The 19,105-nt window shown below is 39.2% G+C and overlaps 1 long non-coding RNA gene across 1 annotated transcript in view; it reads left to right on the top strand.

Moving 5' to 3' along the window:
• The window catches only part of LOC133750085 (uncharacterized), a 469,371-nt gene that overhangs the window by 239,886 nt on the left and 210,380 nt on the right, over positions 1-19,105 (top strand). The window contains exon 3 of the long non-coding RNA XR_009864640.1: positions 1,549-1,627. This is a non-coding gene — a long non-coding RNA (uncharacterized LOC133750085). The remainder of the gene's footprint in view (positions 1-1,548; positions 1,628-19,105) is intronic.

The raw sequence follows: 19,105 nt of genomic DNA on the forward strand, positions 1-19,105 counted from the left end.
CCCTTGAACATATTAAATAAATGACTGCCAGGGGCTGAATTATTCTCCCTAAGTTTTAAAAAATTTAATTGTGTATTTATTATGGGATAACGCTCTTGGCAAAAATGTAAAACATTAGCTTAGGGGAAAAGAACATGTATTACAATTTTCCATTCACTGATTTATGAAGGAAGACTTGACCCCAGTGCCCTATTCCTTGTCCATGTAGGAAACAAGTTTTAATTTGTTAAATTAAGTGGACAATGGAGACATCTAGCTCAGCAACTAATAATCAATGTCTAGACTCAGTGCCCTGAGCAAGACTATTTCTACTCTACAAAGTGGAGACAATATGATTTCCAGCAGTTTTTTTGGTACCTTGTAAATTATGGAGATGAGTTCGCGCAACCTGCCTACCTTAACAAAACCAACAAATCCGTTGGGGTCCAAGTACCCACATCAGAAATAAGAATTTGTTTTTGAGATGATGGTATTATCTTCTAAAATGCCTGATCCCTTTTGCTTAGGTATAGTTAACTTATTTACATACATCCCTCCCTCTGTAAGCAACTAAGACAACAGTCATGGGTGTCTTTTGAGCCCAAGCCTGGGAAAGATACTGCTAAGGGTCACTGAAGCAGGTGGACTGTGGGCAGAAGACCAGCAGGCATACAAGTCCTGTCCACAGATATCAACCTGAATGCTCTTGTGTTCTGCTCCAGAAGAGGAGTCTTGTTTCCCTTTTCCCTCTGCCTTCCTTGGAATGAGTGTGGGAGTGGCCTGGAGGGCAGGGGATATACACTTGAGGTTTGGGAGTCAGGCAGTCTGGGTTCTGGGAGCAGCCCTTCCCCTGGGTGATCTGGGAGATACGGGAGATGGAATCTTGGGATATGGGAGACAGGACTCCAGGTCATTCCTTGGCAGGTGGAATGAGCCCTGCTCCCCAGCAGTACATGAGATTTTGAGATTCCTGCCTTATCAGATGGTGATACTGCTGATTCCTTAACTGATTCTTCACAGTTCATATTTCTCAAGAAATAAGGCCATAATTTCGATTTTATCTAAGAGTCTATGCCCTCATGAGTTAAAAGGAAGATGCTTTTTAATTTGTAAAAATGTAAGGGGGTGGCCGGCGCCGCGGCTCAATAGGCTAATCCTCTGCCTGTGGCACCAGCACACCAGGTTCCAGTCCTGGTCGGGGCACCGGATTCTGTCCCAGTTGCTCCTCTTCCAGTCCAGCTCTCTGCTGTGGCCTGGGAGTGCAGTGGAGGATGGCCTAAGTCCTTGGGCTCTGTACCCGCATGGGAGACCAGGAGAAGCACCTGGCTCCTTGCTTCGGATCAGCGTGGTGTGCCGGCTGCAGTGCGCTGGCCGCAGCGGTCATTGGAAGGTGAACCAGTGGTAAAGGAAGACCTTCCTCTCTGTCTCTCTCTCTCTCACTGTCCACTCTGCCTGTCAATAAAAGAAAAAAAGAAAAAAAAATGTAAGGGGGCTTCAAAAAGTTATGGAAAATAAAATTAAAAGATAAATGTATTTTTAAAATTCTTTGGTATTTTTTTCATAATACAGGTTTTCCATGAACATTTTGGAGACTCTCCATATTACATCATGAAAAAGAAAAAGTTCACACAATGAGAATAGGCAGAAGGTAAGATAAAGGCAAAGACATCGACCTAAAAGAGATGGTTGTTTCCATTCCTGTAATGCGCAAATAATTGTTTAATGAATTAAATATAAGCATGTGTTGAGCATCTGTCAACCAGCCACTCTAGGTAGAGAGGTGGTGCTAAGATGACTAAAGCATAAACACACCTCCTGTTCATGAGGAGCTCCCGTAGTGTGTGTGCTGGGGGTAGGAGGCTGGAGAAGGTAATGGTAAAAGCAACAGGCAAGTGAATGATTGCAGTTCGGATGCCCTAACAGAGTGGGGCAGCGGGGAAGGGTACTGCAGGAGAGCACGTCAGGGAAAGTCCTACCATGGAGGGAACATGAACCAAGTCTAGGGGGTTTCTGGGGAGTTATTTTTACATGACTGTGAATAAAATATTTTTGTTTGTTTTATTGTCTACAATGTTAGAGATATCATATATGAAGCATTGCTTTTCAATAGATTTATTTTTATATGGTAAAACATTATAATAATTCTATTTTTTAATTGAATATCTTGAGTAGTCTAAAGAGAAAATGATGTCATCCATAAAAACTGACAATTGGTATTCTTTCCACTAGCCTTTTGTATAATATTTACATTGTATAATTTTTCCATACACTGCTATAATTGTGTGCACACAAAATCACAATACAGCTGATAGTTATCCTTCTTTTCTAATTACCTGATTTATTCAACTTTTAAGTTTTAAAAATTTATGTAATTTATGTGAAAGGGAGAGATAGAGAGAGAGAAAGAAATTCCCCATCAGCTGGTACACTCCCCAATGCCTGCAACAGCTGAAGCTGGGCCAGGTTGATGCCAGGAACTCAATCCAGGTCTCTGGATAATGTGAAAGGCAGGGATCCGGATGTGAGTGTTCCAAGTGATGTCTTTTCTAATACAACAAATGCCCATCCCAGTCTACAACTGTTTTCTAATGAAATATGTGGATTTTGTTAACTTCTGGAAACTTCTGTTTCTGTTTTACTTGTGTGCAGGAGCATATTAAGGTTTGTGAAGGCTGAATTTTATGCAGTTTAGGGAGTCCGAAGAAAAACTTTGAAAACATATTAATACAACATTTTTCAAATCCTCTCTCTCTCTCTCTCTCTCTCTCTCTCTCTTTTATATGGTCTCTTTGCTTGAATTTGTCATTTTGTCTTTGTCCATTTCTCTTCTATTTACCAAAAAAAAACAAAGGGGCTTTTCCATGTAACAACATGTTTTAAAGTACTTCTAAAAAAGTTTTATGGCACCCACCAATTATGAGCTGACTAAAAAGGTAAAATAGTAGCAATATGAATATTTATAGAAACAATAATTATAATAATAGGTAACTAACACTGAATATGTAGGATGTGGCAAGCATTGAGTTAAGCAGTTAATACGGGTTATGTCTTTTAAAACAAAAGACCTGTAAAACAGGCACTATGAATATTCACATTTCATAGATGAGAAAATGAGGCATGAAACATTTAAGAGCTAGGAGGGTAGAGTCAGCCTCACGTCTGGGCAGACTTAGAGTCTGTGCTCATTAGGGCGTGCCTCCTTCTCTCTTCAGGTCCAGATCTGCCAGGTCCTTTCTGAAGATGCTGTAGTTAACACAGGCCATGAAATCCACTGATTAGGAATGTGATGAAATAGAGTCTTTTGTATAACATCTTGGGTGTTTTAATGTTAAATAAGCAAATTTCACTTCAGGGACTGTTAGCATGATGTAATGTGATTTTTTAAAAAGCTTATTTATATTTATTTGAAGGGGGTGGGAGAGAGAGAGAGGGAGAAAGAGAGAGAGGGGTTGATTTTCCATCCACTGGTGCACTTCTCAAATACCAGCAACAGCCAAGGCTAGAGCAGGCTGAATCCATAACTAGGCACTCCGTTCTAGTCTCTCATGTGGGTGCCAGGGACTCAAGTACTTGAGCCATCACCTGCAGTTTTCCAAACCTGTTAGCAGGAAGGTGCATCAGAAGTAGGGGTGGAACTCTACCCCAGGCACTAAGATGTGGAATGCACATGTCCAAGCAGCAACTTAACCCACTACAACCAAAGCACGGCAGAGCACAAGATCCTCACACCTGTTGAGTCTTTAAAAATGTGAGACAATAAAGATCCAGGTGAAAGTGGAGCCTCTAGGGAAAGAATTTGAAAATGCTGTTCAACCACGTGGCAGCAGTTTCAAGGATAAGGCAAGCTCATGGTTAGGTGGCAGCATATTTTTGGAGTGGGAGAGAACCCTGAATGGTGCAGCTTGGCAGGGGCTGTACCAAGGAGCTCACCAAGAAGCCCTGGAGCAGGAGCCCTGACAGTGCCCCACTGCAAGTGTTTCAAATGCTCCCTGCTGTGGCTGCACACGGCTGGCATCTGCTTAGTGTCCACAGAGCGCCACGTTATTCAGAGAAGGAAAAGAAATGTTTGCGGTTACTCTGAGGGGTTGTATGTCTGCACCACTTCTAGGAATGTCCGCCCTCTGGGAAACCAGCCCCAAAATGCTCTGAGATTGAGCCATGTTTATGGAAAACCTCTGTCTGACTCTCCACATTTTCCCTTCTGATTCTGACCACAGCAAGAATGGGTGTTGTCTGTGCCAGGCGAGCCTCATTTCAGTTCCGCCTTGGAAATCGTAGCTCATGGGAAACCATATCAGGCAGCCACTCTTAGTAGGGTTGTAGGATCTTGCTTGCATTCAGGTGCACCTCTAGGAGCAAAGTAAGCACTTTGCACATCAGAGCCACTTGCCACTGCTTGCAGGGAACTTGGAGAGGCTACTGCTGCTTGCTTTTGCTAGCTTTCAACATCCAAGTCACATATACCTAAGGCAGGTGGTGCTTTTTGCATGGTGCTCAGTGGCGTGAAGGCAAGCTTCAAGGAAAAAAGTTTAGCTTTCTGCTTGGCCTTTTATCTTTTAATGTCTGATTACTGCACCCACAAGCAGAGGATTGACTTGGACATTTTCAAACACATTGGGTTTTCCTAGCCTCTGTAGGATCAGCCGATGAAATTGAACCTCTCGTTTTCATTATGGGTCTCTGAACAGGCAAACTCCAGGAAGCCCAGACTGGCAATGCTTTCCTAGCAAACAACTCTGTCTTGAGCCACCGTTTGAAAATATCCCCAAGGCTATTGTATTCAACCTTTACTTAAAGATCATTTCTAGGAGGCATCCAATTTCTGCAGCTCCCTTGGGCATCGGTTTAAGACAGGCTTCATGGTATTTACTGTTTATAGTTTTGAGCTGACAGCTATTTAAGGGCAAGAGATTTCAGCTGCCACCACCTTTCACATCCTTTGCCACCAGCACGTTTCCCAGACAGAACAAACTGGAACTTTGTGAAACCTAGGAAACAGTTTTAATATGGTCCAGGGAAAACCATTGAAAATTTGGAGTTATTTTCCTGCTAATTACACCTGTGCCCTATATCACACTGGATTATGCAGAACAGGTACAACAGTGGCACCTGTATAGCCTACAATAATAAGCATTTATTCATAACGCATCTAAGGGGGGGGTCAACTCAGCTGATCTTGTGATCTTGGCTGGAGTCACCTTTTTCATGGCTGGCTGTTGGTTGGGGTGACTGCTCTCTGTTCCCCAAATTTCTCATCTTCTGCAGGCCAGCCTGAGTGTGCTATCAGAGTGAAGGAGAAAGTGCAACAGAAATACTCCTGGCCTCTTGAGGCCTAGGCTCCGAGCTGGCACACTGTGAAGTCCAGCCAATTCTGTATGCTAAACAAAGTTTCAAGGTCAGCCCATCAGGCATTGGGGAATGAACTGAAAATTCACAAGACAAATTGGGCACAGGGAGGGTTAAAGTACTGGTGCTATAAATGAGATTCACTGCAGTTGTATGGACACCTGTCTCCTCTTCCCCCGAGTTCTTTCATTGTGCTTTTTGTCATTCCTTCTGCCAGTCTGACGACAGCACCTGCCATGTGGTCGGTATTCAGGAAGCATGCCTGTATTGGTTTGAGCATGATTGAACATAGAATAGGCTGTGATATTACAATGCCAATTTAACTAGAAACTCTGGGGATGGGACTTGGTGTTGATATTTTAATCTCCTAGGTGATTCTAAACTGTAACTCCTGTTGTGAAGTATGTTGTTAGACAATGTACTACACACAGCTGAAGAAAGAAATAACAACTTTTTTCTTATAACAAGCACATCAGTATGAGAGATGTCTCATTGTCTTCCGTGCACACCTAAGTAAATATAAGTATCTCCATTGATTGAACCCACATATTGATTGGCATGGAATGGAACTTCTTGACAAGCTTTGTAATTTTTGACTGAATTCATCTTCCAAATTGTGCCTTGGGTTATGAGGACCTCTTAATGGGCGGTTTTCACACTTACCTGTGCCTGGTCCTATGGATTTCATCGCCTTAAAGTCATATTTTATCTTAATGTATTATTTCAGAGCTTATACTGCACATGCAACTCAAATTCAGGGTGCATATCTAGTGATACATAGGCATAGTATTCTGAGCCCAAGCAAATGACACAATTCACATTCATTATCTAAGGCAGAAGGTTAATTTCAAGTCTGTAGTATAAGGATATTTGAATTTTTATATGAACTTATGATGCTTTTATAGATTGAAGTTCACATTGGGGCCTAGTTCTGGATCCTTGGCTGATATTCCTGACTGGGAATCTCTCCTAATTCTCGGGCCTGGCTCACACTTGGCCACATATCCTCAGTACCTGCACGGCCCTCCTCTCCACTTCTCTCACATGGATATGTTCCTTTCTCGCTCCTCAGCTAGTACTGTGCATTTTCTTAATTAAACTTTTATTTTAGTTAGTCTTAAATTTCCAGAGAAGTAACCATGGTTGTATAGAGAGGTCTATACACCCTGACTCCAGTTTCCCTTGCAATAAACGTAATGGTAATGGCACACTTGTTACTACTAATGAACCAATGCTGACACATTGTTTTTAGCTAAATTCCCTTTGTTTTTACCCATGTCCCTTTCCTGTTCCAGGACATCACATTACAATTTAGACATCATGTCTTTTTAGGCTTCTCTTGACTGTAATGGTTTCTTGGACTTTCATTGTTTTAAATGACCTTGACAACTTTGAGGAGTATTAATCAGATGTTTCTTATAGAATATCTCTCCACTAGGGACTTGCCTGAGGTTGTCCTCATAATTAGCCATAACTGGGGTTATGGGTTTGTGAAGGAATATCACAGAGATAGAGAGTATTCTCATTACATCATGTCCAGTGCTTTTGAGGAGAAAGTCACTATGTGCAGCCCACACTTATGTACTGGGAGTTATGTTCCATCTCCTAGAAGGGAGAGTATTTACATAACTATTTGGAATTCTTCTACATTGAAAATTTTTTCTGGAGTGAGTATTTGATGCAGCAGCTTAGGTCGCCACTTGGGATGATCGTATCGCATGTTGGAGTGCCTGATTTGAGTTCAAGCTACTCCTCTTTTTAAGATTTATTTATTTATTTGAAAGGCAAAGTTACAGAAAGAGTGGGGGTGGGGAGAGAGACAGAGAGATCTTTCATCTGCTGATTTACTCCCCAACTGGTTGCAATGTCCAGTGCTGAGCTAAGCTGAAGCCAGGAGCTTGATTGGAGTCTCCCATGTGGATGGAAGGGTCCCAAACACTTTGGCCACCTTCCACTGTATTCCTAGGCAATTTAGCCAAGAGCTGTATCAGAAGAGGAGCAGCTGAGGCATGAACTGACACCCTTATTGGATGCCATTGTAGCATGTGGCAGTTTAACCTGCTACATCACAATGCCAGCCCCAAGCTACTCCAATTCTGACCCAGCTTCCTACTCTTGCCAGTTCTGGAAGGTAGTAGGTGACAGCACAAATGCTTGGATTCCTGCTATGCATGTGGGGGATCTGCACTGAGTTCTGGCTCCTGGCTTTGGCCTGGCCTACCCTGGGCCATTGTGGGCATTTGGGAAGTAGTGAGCAGATGGAGATATTTCTCTGCCAATCAAGTAAATTGAAAATAACTAACTAAAGTTTTAAATGTTATTCCAATTCCTTCTTACAAAAAAACCCCCAGTTTTTCAGATATTTTCCCATTTTGATTATCTTTGAGAAATTTTCCTTGTCATTAGTTTTCATTGACTTCATCATGATATTTCTTTTTTTTATTTAAAAAAACTTTTATTTAATAACTATAATTTTCAAAAGTACAACTTTTGGATTATAGCAGCTTTTTCCCCCATAAGCTCCCTTCCACCCGCAACCATCCCATCTCCCATCCTATTCACATCAATATTCATTTTCAATTATCTTTATATACAGAAGATCAACTTAGTATATACTAAGTAAAGATTTCAACATCATGATATTTCTAGATATAATTTGGGGTTTGTGTATATGAACATGTGGATTGAATGCATGTTGTAGCTATTGGTAATTGAGCTCTAATAAACATGAAGGTACAGATTATATTTTTATATGCTGTTTATATTTCCTTTGGGTAAATTCCCAGGAGTGGGATGGCTGAGTCATATAGTAGGTGTATATTCAGGTTTTTGAGGTATCTCCAAACTGTCTTCCATAGTGGCTGTACCAGTTTACATTCCTACCAACAGTGGATGAGGGTACCTTTTTCCCACATCATCACCAGCATTTGTTGTTTGTTAATTTCTGTATGAAAACCATTCTAATGGGGGTGAGGTGAAACCTCATTGTGGTTTTGATTTGCATTTCCCTGATGTCTAGGGATCCTGAGCACTTTTTCATGTGCTTGATGGCCATTAGGACTTCCTCTTTTGAAAAATACCTGTTTAAGTTGTTTGCCCATTTCTTAACTGGGTAGTTTGTTTTGTTGTTGATGAGTTTCTTGATCTCTTTATAAATTCTTGTTATTAATCCTATTAATCCTTTATCAGTTGTATAGTTTCCAAATAATTTCTCCCATTCTGTTGGTTGCCTCTTCACATTGCTGAGTATTTCTCTTACAGTGCAGAAGCTTCTCAATTTGATGTAATCCCATTTGTTAATTTTGGCTTTGATTGCCTGTGCCCTTAGGGACTTTTCCAAGAACTCTTTGTCTATGCCAATATCTTCTAGGATTTCCCCAATGTTCTCTAATAATTTGATGGTATTGGGTTGCAGACTTAGGTCTTTCATCCATTTTGGGTGGAATTTTGTGTAGGTGTAAGGTAGGGGTGTTGCTTCATATTTCTGCAGGTGGAGATCCAGTTTTCTAAGCATTATTTGTTGAAGACACTGTCCTTGCTCCAGGGATTGATTTGCATACCTTTGTCAAAGATCAGTTGGTTTTAGATGCTTGGGATGATTGCTGGAGTTTCTATTCTGTGTTATTGGTCTATCCACCTGTTTTTGTACCACTAAGAAGCTGTTTTGATTATAACTGCCCTGTAGTATGTCTTGAAATTTGGTATTGTGATGGCTCCAGCTTTGTTTTTGTTGTATAAGAGATTGATTTAGCTATTCAGAGTCTCCTGTGCTTCCATATGAATTTCAGAATAATTTTTTTCTACATCTGAGATGAATGTCCTTGGTGTTTTGATTGGTATTGCATGGATTCTGTAAATTGCTTTTGGAAGTATGGACTTTTTGGTGATATTGATTCTTCCAATTCATGAACATGGAAGCTTTTTCCATTTTTTTTTGTGTCTTCTCTTATTTATTTCTTTAATGTTTTGTAATTCTCACTGTGGAGATCTTTGACATCCTTGGTTAAATTTATACTAAGGTATTTGATTTTTTGGATAGCTATTGTGAATGAGATTGATCTTAGAAGTTCTTTCTCAGCCATGGCTCTGTCTGTGTGTACAATGGCTATTCATTTTAGTGAGTTGATTTTATATCCTGCTACTTTATCAAACACTTCTTTGAGTTCCAATAGTTTCTTAGTGGAGTCTTCTGGATCCCCAACATTTAGAACCATGTCATCTGCAAATAGGGATAGTTTGACTTCCCCATTCCCAATTTGTATCCCTTAGATTTCTTTTTCTTGCCTAATGGCTCTGGCTAAAACTTCCAGGACTATATTTAATAGCAATAGTTAGAGTAGGCATCCTTCTCTGGTTCCAGATCTCAGTGGGAATGCCCCCAACTTTTCCTCATTTGATAGGATGCTAGCAGTGAGTTTGTCATAAATTGCCTTGATTGTGTTGAGGAATGTTCCTTACATACCCAATTTGCTCAGAGTTTTCATCATGAACGGTTGTTGTATTTTATCAAATGCTTTCTCTGCATATATTGAGATAATCATAGGGTTTCTGTTCTTCAGTTTGTTAATGTGATGCATCACATTGATTTGCAAATGTTGAAACATTCCTGCATACCTGGGATAAATCCCAGTTGGTTTGGTGAATGATGTGTCTGATTGGCTAGTATTTTCTTGAGGATTTTTGCATCTGTGTTCATCAGGGAAATTGGTTTATAGTTCTCTTTCTCTGTTGTATCTTTTTCAGGTTTAGCAATTAAGGTGATGCTGGCTTCATGGAAGGAGCTTGGGAGGATTCCTTCGCTTTCAATTGTTTCTAATAGCTTGAGAAGAATTGAGTTAGTTCTTCTTTAAATGTCTGATAGAATTCAGCAGTGAAGCCATCTGGTCCTGGACTTTTCTTTGTTGGGAAGGTCTTTTTTACTGATTCTATCTCTGTCTTGGTTATGGGACTGTTTAGATTTTCTGTGTCTTCATGTTTCAATTTAGGTAGGTTTTATGTGTCCAGGAATTTCTTTATTTCTTCTTGGTTTCACAGATTGTTGACATATAGCTCTTTGTAGTACTTTCTGATTATTCTTTTTAATTCTGTGATGTCGGTTGTTACATTTCCTTTTTCATCTCTAATTTTATTGATTTGGGTCTTCTCTCGCCTTTTTTGGTTAGTTTGGTCAATGGTGTGTCAATGTTGTTGATTTTTTCAAAAAACCTGCTCTTTATTTTGCTAATCCTTTGTGATGTTTTTTTGTTTCCATGTTTATTTCCTCTCTAATCTTAATTATATATTTTCTCCTACTAGTTTTGGATTGGTTTGCTGTTGTTTTTCTAGGTATATGAGATGCATTAACAGCTCATTTATTTGGAGCCTTTCCAATTTCTTGATGTGTGTACCAGTTGTTTTTGCTGTATCCCATATATTTTGATATGTTGTATTGTCATCTTCATTTGTTTCCAGAAAGTTTTTGATATCTCTTTTGATTCTGTCCATGACCCACTGTTCGTTCAAGAGCATGTTGTTCTATCTCTGTGTTTTTGAATAAATTCTGGAAATTCCCGAAGTGTTGATTTCTGGCTTCTTCCATTGTGGTCTGAGAAGATGCATTGTATGATTTTGATTTTTTTGAATTTGCTGAAGCTTGCTTTGTGGCCTAGCATGCAGTCAATCCTAGAGAAAGTTCCATGCACTGCTGAGAAGAATGTGTATTCTGCAAATGTAGGCTGGAAGGTTCTGTAGATGTCTGTCAGGTCCATTTGGTCTATAGTGTTGATTAACTCTGCTGTCTCCTTGCTGATTTTCTGTCTGGTTGATCTGCCATTGCTGAAAGTGGGGTATTGAAGTCCCCCATTGTATTGGAGTCTATTTCTCCCTTTAGATCCATTAACATTTCTTTTAAGTATCCAGGTGCCCTGGAATTAAGTGCATATATGTTTATAATAGTTACATCTTCCTGTTGTGTTGATCCCTTAATCATTACTTAGTGCCCTTCTTCTTTGTCTCTTTTAACAGCTTTTGTTTAAAGTCTATTTTGTCTGATATTAGGATGGCTACACCATCTCTCTCTCTCTCTCTCTCTCTCTTTTTTTTTTGCTTTCTTTTAGCATGGAATATGTTTTTCCATCCTTTCACTTTCAGTCTGCATGCATTTTTGTTGGTGAGATGTGTTTCCTGTAGCAGCAAATAGATAGTTTTTGTTTTTGAATCCATTCAGCCAGTCTGTGTCTTTCAACTGGAGATTTGAGACCATTTACATTCAAGGTGACTATTTATAAGTAATGACTGTGCCCTGCCATTTTTCCATAAATATTCCTATTATTTATTTTGGATTTCTTTTGTACTTTCCTGAGAGATTTTCTGCCTTCACCTTCTTTTGTAGTGATGTTCCTGTTTCTGTGTGTAGCACAGCCTAAGGTATCTTTTTTATGGCTGAATGGGTGGTGACAATTTTTTTCAATTTCTGTTTATTATGGAATGTCTTTATTTCACCTTCATTCATAAATTAGAGCTTTGCAGGGTCCAGTATTCTGGGTTGACAGCCTTTTTCTTTTAAGAATTGGAATATATCTTAGCATTCTGTCCTAGCCTGTAGGGTTTCTGGTAGAAGTCTGCTGGGAGTTTAATTTAAGATCTTCTGAAAGTAATCTGGAGTTTTTCTCTTGCACATTTTAGAATCTTTTCTTTATGTTTTACTGTGGAGAGTTTGATTACAGTGTGTCATGGTGAAGATCTTTTCTAGTCAAGTCTAATAGGAGTTCTATATGCTTCCTGTACTTGGATGTCCCTTTCTTTCTCTAATTAAGAAAGTTTTCTGTTGTTATTTTACTAAAAAGCCCTTCTAATCGTTTCTCTCTTTCAACTCCTTGAAGAACTGCTATGACCCGTATGTTGGGTCATTTGATATTACCCTGTAGATCTCCAATGGTGTTTTTATTTTTCTAAATTCTTGTTGACTATAAAATTTCCTGGGATTTGTCTTCTGAGTTGGGTATTCTTACTTTTGCTTCACCAGTTCTGTTGTTTAGGGTTTCCACTACATTTTAAATTTGCTTTATTGAATTCTTCATTTCCAAGATTTCATTTCGATTTCTCTCTCTCTTTTTTTTAATTTGACAGGTAGAATTATAGACAGTGAGAGAGAGAGACAGAGAGAAAGGTCTTCCTTCCCTTGGTTCACTCCCCTAATAGCCACCATGGCCAGGATCCTTTTTCCCTCTCTTCTGCTTTCCATATTTCTGTATTTCTTTCTCTATTTTGTACTTATCTCTTGGGTGTTTTTGTTTTTTTCTAAGCTCTTTATTAAATTTCCATTGAAATATTTATTTGGGGGGAACTTAATAACACTCTCTTTAATATTTGTTGGTTTTTTTTTCTTCTGTGTCTTTGAAAAATTTAATTAGATCTAATTTCATTCTAATTGCGTTTTTGTCTATTTTCTTAGTTGTTAAATTTCTGATTCAAGGTAGGATTTTTCTTTATATTCCCAAGTCTTGTAGGAAGGTATTTAATTGAGGTTGAAGTGTTTTGTTACAGTTTTCTTTTGCTTCACCATTGGATTTTGGGAAAGTCAGAGGGGAGAAGGATTCACCAGCTGAAAGTTTGAATTCTCATTGCTATTAGATTTAGTTTCCAGTTTTGATTCTGTTTAGCAGTTTGTAAGATTAATAGTTTATGATCACCTTCTGTTGGAGGAATATATAGAATTTATTAACCTAAAGACTTGTAAGGTAGAAGAAGGTAATGGCTCTGTGTCCTTGGATATTTGCTATAGTTTTTTTTCCTGTTTTCTGGTGGGAAAGGTGCTCTTTTTTCCTTCACTGCACAGTTTTGAAAAAGCTGCTGTAGCTTCTTTTTTACCCTTTCCTTTTCTGAAGTATTACCTTTCCAAGACTGCTTTCTGTAGTATTGTAAATGCTTTTTCCTGTAGTCTGCATCCATTCATTCTTTTTCAATCTTAACCAACTTTCTAAATTTTGTTTCTGTTGCTGATAGGATGCCAGTCTTGGACTTTCCACTATTTCCTATCTTAACCTGTCTGGGAAAATTTTCTTGGACTATCTTTTCTCTTGAGTAAGGCTCATAGTGAGAATATTACAGTAAGTTCTCTAATTGATCTATATTATTAATACAATAGCAATACAAATCTCAACATACTTTTTAAAAGGTTAGAAGTTAAAAGTATTCAGAATAGCCAAAACAAATGACATATAATAAGAAAATTAGAAAATTAATGCTATCTGACTTCTGATTTTGAAACTTAAGACATAGCTATCATAATATTGCATGTTAATGACCTGAGGATACAAAGGTAGTTCAGTGATGCAGAATAGTCAAGAACAGAACCATATAGATATTTTCAATGATTATCAACAAGTACCAGTGAATTTCAATGTGGTAAGAAGTGTCTTTATAATAAACAGCATTGAAACAACTGGATAAGTGTAAGAAAAATTGAACCTTGCAAGATACCCTACCCAGAAATTCATTCAGAATGGCTCATAAAACTATATGCAAAATCTAAAATTATAAAATTTCTGACAGAAAACAGGAGAATAAGTCAATGACCTTGGGATGGGAAAAGTAATCTTTGTTTACTGCGAAATGCAGTAAACATTAAAAGTTTTGAATAACTGGATTTTATGAAAATTTAAAAATTCTGCTTTGCAAAATATAGGATTATGAAGATGAATAGGCCAGTCACATACTGATTTAAAATATTCATAGTACTTATATCTGACAGCAGTCTTAAATGCAAAATATAAAAAGAACTTTTAAGAAACTGGGAAAAATGCCTCAATTAAAATGAGAATAAGAATTGGACACTTTGCAAAAGAAGATATAGGAATAGCAAATAATCACATGAAAATTTACTCAGTATCATTGGTCATCAGAGATGCAAATAGAATTGTTATAAAATACCACATTATATCCACTATAATTGCAAAATTTAAGTTTGAAAACACAAAACATGACAAGATCACAGAGCAACCAACAGCTTCATTCTTTGGGATTGTTAAACGGTATAATCACTTTGGAAAGTTGTTTAGCTATTCTTACAAAGTTAAACAGACAATTCTATTAAGAAAGAGCAATTCCATTCCAAAGTATTTACTCAAGATAAAATGAAAACACGTTAGAATTTTTCATGAATGTTTTCATAAAATTTAATCATAAAAGGCCTTAACTGGAAATAACTCAAATGTATCTCAAAGAAAAATGGCTAAACAACTGTTCTTACAAGGACTACTATTGAGCAATAAAGAGGAATGATACTCCCTACACAGATAAATCTCACTGTTGACTGAAAAAAGCTAGAAACACAAGAAACATAGTGAATAATTTCATTTATAATAAGTTCAAGGATGGGCAGAATTAATCTAACAATCCTATAGCTGCCTCTGGGAAGTGAGGAGTGCCTGAGAAGGGAGTGGGAGACGTGAATGTTCTGTATCTTGGTTATAATAGTGGATTCAGGGGTTCACACATTAATCAAAGTCCACTGCTTGTTCATTGATGTTTGAATATTTAATCCAAAGTAATTTTATATAATTTTAAAAAGAATGAATAAAAAGATGGCCCAAGCAAGTCCATATACCATAGAACTTTAATGCCTCAAATGAAGACACAGCATCAACAATTACAGCTGTGTGACCCATGTAAGTTACTTAGACACTCCGGGTCTCAGTTTCCTCTGTATATCTAAGATATGATGGAGTCAAGAGAATTACCTGTGAAAGAAATATAAGAGGATTTCTCAGAGCAGTGGACATAGCATTTCACCGGGATGTGGTAAAAAGAAAATACAATCTTATGAAGTTTTTATTTTCTCGAATACATAATTCTGTTTTCTCAAAATATTTTCTCTCTCTCCTTCATCTTTCTTCTTTTCATTAATTATGACATGAACCCAAACTGTTCATCAGTTTCACAAAGTTCTCCTCACATTAAGCATTTTCTCAATTTGGTAATATTACTCATCACTTCTACTCTTCTTCCTCCTCCATCTTTGGAGAAGCCAGAAAATTTCTCTTCTCTATGTGCTCACTGGCTGTATCCACAACAGAATCTTTGGAATATTGTCTTCTCTTATCCAGCGATATATATCTCTCTCTCTCCTCTTTTCCAGCGCTCTCTCTCTCTCTCTCTCTCTCTCTCTCTCTCTCTCTCTCTCCAAGTGATCCAGTAGAATACCAAGGAACAGCAATAATTTACATCTGCTAGATAATTGGAGCTCTAAGTTGTTAGAGCTGGGTGACTCTTTATAATATTCTGTTTCTCTAGAGGGCTTGATTTCCAGTTGCTACTGCATTTATTTTACTATGAGACCCAACTCTAGATTGTTGAATTGATTTACCTTTTGGCCTAATCAATGTTCATTCTTCCATGTAAAGTGTGAAAGGACTTTCCCTTGTTCTTTTTAACAAGAAAAAACCTGGTTAAAGCAGGAACAGAAGGATGCCGAGATTTATATATTCAGAGAAGTCTGTGCTTGTAATCTGGTTTATGCAAATGAGCGATCCTGTAGGCTCGCTCTCTCTCTCTCTCTCTCTCCTTCCCTCCCTCCCCCCTTCCCTCTCTCTCTGTCTCTCTTTTACTCTGTCTCTCTCATCTTATCCACAGGCCCTTTCCTCTTAGCTTCTTCAGCATTTTCTCTATGGCCAGATCAGGCATGTCCTCTTAATTCTGGGAAAAATCTCTTTGAGAGTGTTTGCTGGTGTTTTGTTTCACTGTAGTTCAGTCTCACAATGGCCAGAGAACCCACCAAGACTGATGCAGCAGAGCATGTAGTTCTTCCCCTCGTGCCTTTCTCAGCACCTTGATGCACAGGCTCTTACTTCTGTCTCAGGAGAGGGCCGCAACCATTTCTGCCAAGAGTGGGCACATAAATGTCTTCATCCTCCACAGTGTCCACGTGCACAATGTGCACTGAAGCACTGCATGCAGGTACTGGCCCCTTCATTGTGAACAAACCAATTTCTCATCCAGTTTATTTTCAGCTCTGATGTCCTGTTGGGTCCACGCCATGACATCCTTTTCCGATGCTACTGTAGCTCTACATAGCTCTGCTTGGAACTAGCTCCTGCTTCCCTCTTGTCCCACAGATATTCTGGGGCTTCCAGGTGTATTTTCCTGCTGATTTACTGTGGTGGTTCTGCTCATGTCTTTCATTGCTCCTGCCCCCATATAAGGTAGTCCCGGCTCATCAGTAACTGTTACCCTGGGGAATGACACCTGCAGACCAATAACTTAAGGTCCTTGCTTTTTTTTTTTTTTGACAGGCAGAGTTAGACATTGAGAGAGAGAGAGACAGAGAGAAAGGTCTTTCTTCCATTGGTTCACCCCCCAAGTGGTCGCTACGGCTGGCACGCTGCGCCGATCCGAAGCCAGGAGCCAGGTGTTTTCTCCTGGTCTCCCATGCGGGTGCAGGGCCCAAGGACCTGGGCCATCCTCCACCGTACTCCCTGGCCACAGCAGAAAGCTGGCCTGGAAGAGGAGCAACCTGGACAGAATCCGGCGCCCCAACCGGGACTAGAACCCAGTGTGCCGGTGCCACAGGCAGAGGATTAGCCTAGTGAGCCACGGCAACGGCCAAGGTCCTTGCTTTGGCACAGCCAGCCACCTTGATGCAATGTTCTGACGCAGTTGGAAGTTCCAAGAACTGTCTCTTCTTGTCAGCTCTCCAAGTGAGAAGTGTGGCTTTAGCACCCCTCGGCAGCATCCTCTGGGAAATGCCATTCTCTTGGTGTGAATGGAGTTGGATGTAGGCCAGCTTCTTCGGATGAATTTGTCAAGCTGAAGTCCCTGAAATTCTCTTTCTAGAAAATTTGCTCTAGCTTTTCCTGAGGGTTGAGTTGCATATTGAAATGAACCTCAGGTATCTGATTATGAACTTCCTCTGCCCTTTTCTCTAAATGGCTGGTTTATTTAGTCCTACCAAGACTGTTTATTCATGATCATGTTCCAAGATTCTTCACAGAGATAGATTTCACATAAATCTCTAGTGCCACTTTGGTTTATAAAAAATAATGCAATTTCCTCAAAATTTTGCATAACAAAGAAATATAGAAGAACTACAAAGGAAGAACAAAATCAAGATTAAAATTGATCAACTATGTCTAGAAAATTTCTGTACTGCAACAGGAAATCCACTGCAGTGTCCCCTCCCACTCTAATTATCACCTTGCATTTTACTACAGAAACTAAAATATTGTTGTCACACCACAGAACATCCAGTTTTTATTGGAAGCTAGCCAACTAGGCAGAAGTTGTAATCTGGTTGAAACACTAAGTGGGTTAATGCTGCAAGCTTCAGGAGCAGCAAAGGCAAATGTGAGGAACCTTTCTCTGAAGGGAGGAGAGAACTTCCACTTTGAATATGGCCTTGTCTAAGTAAGATTGGAGTTGGTGAACTCAAGAAGCTTCCATACCCTTGGCAGCTCATGACAAGAGCCTTCGGTGATTACTGACACTATAAACAAGAGTGTCAATTGTTAAATCAACAATGGGAGTCACTGTGCACCTACTCCCCATGTAGGATCTCTGTCCTTAATGTGTTGTATTATGCGAATTAACGGTAAAACTGCTATTCAAACAGTACTCTGTACTTTGTGTGTCTGTGTGGGTGCAGTCTGTTGAAATCTTTACTTAGCATATATTAAGTTGATCTTCTGTATATAATAAGATAATTGAAACTGAATCTTGATGAAGAATGGGATGGGAAAGGAAGTGGGAGGTGGGATGGTTGAGGGTGGGAGGGAGGTTATGGGAGGGAAAGCTGCTATAATTCAAAAGTTGTACTTTGGAAATTTATTATTTATTAAATAAAAGTTGAAAAAACAGAACTTGAGTTCAAGCTTTGGAGTTCAATGTTTATTTTCACTGATGGATGTACAGGAGGGAGCTTCCATATATGGGCACTACTCATTGTCTGAGAACTGCCAGCCAAAAGGCAGACCATTCAATTTGCCTAGCTGTAGACAATTTTCAAGGGGGCTGTGCATATGAAGTTACTTAGGAATTCTTTAAGCTGCCCACTTCTTTATCAATGAACAATGACAATGGTCTTTAGATGTGTCTGAAACCAAAAACTCATATGCTCTTCCACCTAATTAGGACACTGATCATCTGGCTCATCCTACTCAACTTTTAGGTTCCATGTTAGATGTGTCTTCCTCCAGGAAGTCTTTCCTGACAATCCCAGCATGAATCAGTGCCCTTTCCCATTTGCTCTCTTATCTTCATGTATTTTCCTCTTCCATATCAGTTATCATAGTCCTCTTAAAATCATGCTGTTAAGACTCAACAGTAAACAATTTGAGATTAGAGATCCTGCCTGTTTCCTTCACTGTTCTCCTCCCCATGCTCAGGCCAATTCTTAGGATATGTTGAGTACATGCTGTTCAATTCTATAGAAAGAAAGGTTGAAAGTAAGAAAATCTCTCCCATGCTTATTGACGTATCCTCAGAATCAGGGCATGTAACACTTGGAGGGAGCTTTACAGGGGAGAGAAGAGTTGTTGTGATGGAAAAGGGCATTTCCATCAACAGTAGACTGGATAAAGAAATTATGGGACATGTACTCCATAGAATACTATACAGCAGTAAGGAACAATGAAACCCAGTCATTTGCAACAAGATGGAGCAATCTGGAAAGCATCATGCTGAGTGAATTAAGCCAGTCCCAAAGAGACAAATATCATTTGTTTTCCCTGATTGGTGACAACTGAGCACCAAAGGGAAAACCTGTTGAAGTGAAATGGACACTATAAGAAACAATGACCTGATCAGC

The sequence above is a fragment of the Lepus europaeus genome, chromosome 20 (assembly GCF_033115175.1).
Source record: "Lepus europaeus isolate LE1 chromosome 20, mLepTim1.pri, whole genome shotgun sequence".
Lineage (NCBI taxonomy): Eukaryota > Metazoa > Chordata > Mammalia > Lagomorpha > Leporidae > Lepus > Lepus europaeus.